Source organism: Dipodomys ordii, unplaced genomic scaffold, assembly GCF_000151885.1.
Source record: "Dipodomys ordii isolate 6190 unplaced genomic scaffold, Dord_2.0 Scaffold114, whole genome shotgun sequence".
NCBI classification, from domain to species: domain Eukaryota; kingdom Metazoa; phylum Chordata; class Mammalia; order Rodentia; family Heteromyidae; genus Dipodomys; species Dipodomys ordii.
In genome coordinates, this window is record NW_012267330.1 from 1,570,596 (window position 1) to 1,573,495 (window position 2,900).

The 2,900-nt window shown below is 46.7% G+C and overlaps 1 pseudogene; it reads right to left on the reverse strand.

Annotated features, from left to right (window-relative positions):
* Window positions 1-1,107: 1,107 nt before the first annotated feature.
* LOC105995156 lies at window positions 1,108-1,967 on the reverse strand (annotated as a pseudogene).
* Between the last annotated feature and the right edge of the window lie 933 nt (window positions 1,968-2,900).

Genomic DNA, 2,900 nt, shown 5'->3' on the forward strand with positions numbered 1-2,900 from the left:
GCCATCTCTCAGTCATTGCAAAAAAACTGCATCCATCCTGATAATCGTCTGTTGCATACATCATCTCCTTCAAAGTACTTTCAAATTACAAATGATAATCAGGTCTGCCTTTCTAGGTTACTCTGTGTGTGTGTGTGTGTGTGTGTGTGTGTGTGTGTGTGTGCACGCGTGCACATGCACATGGGCACGCATACCATTACTAGGGCATGAACTCATGGCCTGGGTTCAGCTTTCTAGCATATTCTCTTGAGGCTGCCACTCTACCATTGAGCCACAGCTCCACTTCCAGCATTTCAGTGGTTGAAGTCCCATGGACTTTCATGCCTGGGTTGGCTCTGAAACATGGTCCTCAGATCTCAACCTCCCAGGAGCTAGGATTACAGGTATGAGCTGCTGGCACCTGGCTATCTAGTTTGCTTTTGTTGTTGTTGTTGTTATTGCTTAATTAATTTTTTATTATTATTGTGAAAATACCATACAGAGGGGTTACAATTATATGGGCAAGATAGTGAGTACATTTCTTATCAAGCATTGTTGCCTCCTCCTTTGTTTCCCCATACCATCCCTTCCCCTCTCCAGCCTCCACTCCCCACCCCCTGCCACCAATCCCCCAACCCCTTCCCCGCCAAAGTTGTAAAGTTTGTTTTTCGATATAACAACTTGTACATCTCATTGTTGTAATGGGTCCACCTGTAACCCTATTTAAACAATTTGTTTTTTCCCTTCCCCTCCACAAATTATATCAACATCAAATACAGTGAAAGCAGGGCTTATACCAAGGGGGAGGTACATACAAAGCAGCAAAGAAATCATCTTTTAAATATGTTGGAAACATTCGCAAGAAAGAAAAAAACTTTTGAACTCTTATTTTGTGTTTTTGTGGAATATTTTTGCCTGTTTATATTGCTGTTGTTCTGATTAAAAATTTAACATGTTACTAAAAAAAATCAAAAGAGCTAGAAAAGCCATTGAACAGAGCATAAACGTCCCTCCCAACAACATCTTCTGCACCTGACCCAGCTTGGTATAGATCATTTCCAATATTTTATCCCTACACTCTTATTTTTTTAACAGGCTTGATTCACTTTCTTATTCTTGTATAAAATTCTATGTTGTAGCCACAGCTGGAGCCTGGATCCTCTGCACAGAGACTCTGGTGTGGGTTTTCACAAGTCAGTGACTTCCTGATAAGGAGATTTGGTGAATACCGTCTCTTTCCAGAGGTCAGGGGACAGGTAACTGTAGGTCTTGGAGATGGCCTCAAAGGTGGCTTTGGCGAAGTTGCCCAAGGTAGCAGTACAGGCCCTGGGTGAGGTGTAGCAGTCATCAATGCCAGCCATCAGCAGCAGCTTCTTGGGACAGAGCTGACCCAATCCCAGTGCCTCTCGGGGCAGGAATGAGGCACACCAGCACAGAGCCGCAGCGGCCTGTCACCTTGCATGGGACAGTGTGAGGCCTGCTAATCCTGTTCCCCCAGTAACCCTGCCGCACAGGGACGATGGAGAGCTTGGCCAAGAAGATGGCCCCCCGGATGGCAGTGGCCACCTCCTTGGCGCACTGAATCCCCAGACCAACATGGCCATTGTAGTCGCCAGTGGCTACAAATACCTTGAACCTGGTGGGCAGCTGGATTCTGCTTCTGCCCGGGCATAATCTTCAACCCCTCATCCTGGATGCCTCCCCCAGGAGTCATCCTTGATGGGCAGGGAGGAAAGACAGATCTCCTCCAGAGACTTGATCTTCATGTCCTTAAACAGGGGGTCCAGTTTGGTGACGGGGATCCACTCCTTGTCTTCGGCCTTGCCTCCACAAGGCCCTCGGCTGCGACCCTGACCTCTACCATGGCCGCAACCTCGACCCCGGAGGCCGCTACCGAAGCTTCCACGGAAGCCGCCACGGCCTCCCAGGCCTGGGCCCCCAGGACCTCCGGGCCCTCCCGCTGCACCGGCACCATCCGCCATTTGGTGTTTCCCCGAGAAGGTGCTACACCCCTATTTTTAACAAAAACCCTGATGTAGCATGCGCATTGCTCTGCACTTCTACACCCAGCCATCACAGACATCTGTTTCCCTCGTCCCCAGCTTATAGGGGCTATTATTTGTTATATCACCTGCCACAACTCTACACACATGTAGGGTTTTCTTGCTATTCTGAGCCCCACTGAAATAAGGGATTTCATGTGAGCTCAGTGCATTTGCACAGGCACAATGCATTCTTAGAGCTTGCACAGCCGGTCAGTAGTAAGAGCATTTGGAATGTAAATAACAGTCTCCATATTTCTCTGGAGAAACGTTAAGGCAATACCACTGGCATTGCGTAAGAATATCTTTTAGCTTTTGCCAAGATGATAGATAACAATTATTTCCACAGTGATGCTGACGGCAGGGAAGGCTGTGCATGTGTGGGCCAGCGGGTTGTGAAGTCTATACCTTCCACTAAAACTGCTCCCCAACCCTGAACTCTAGTACAAGAATTATTTTTTGTGTTTAATTTTCATTCTTTCTATTAAAATTTTTTTGTAGTTGAATGATCTCCGTGTATTTATTGATCCAGTGTGCTAGTTTCCCGTTGTCATTTCCCCATTTTTCTATTCCTTTTTTTTCATCTGAGTTACCTGAGCTTTTTCATATTTTGAATAGTAACAAAGCAATTATTGAGTAGAAGGAAAGGCACAGATTCTCAAAGTATTCCAGCTGAGAGATTGTTCCCTCAGCCCCCATCAAAGGCAGGTGAACAGGATGTGGCTAGTGCTGCCTCCTATCCCTTCAGGAGCAGGGCCCTACATCATTCATTCCTCCATATGGTGTATTCCACTGGTTAGTACATGCTTTGAATATATGGTACATGCTTCGGTCTCCTGCTCTGCAATGGGGTTTTCTGCATGCATTTCAGGGCATCTG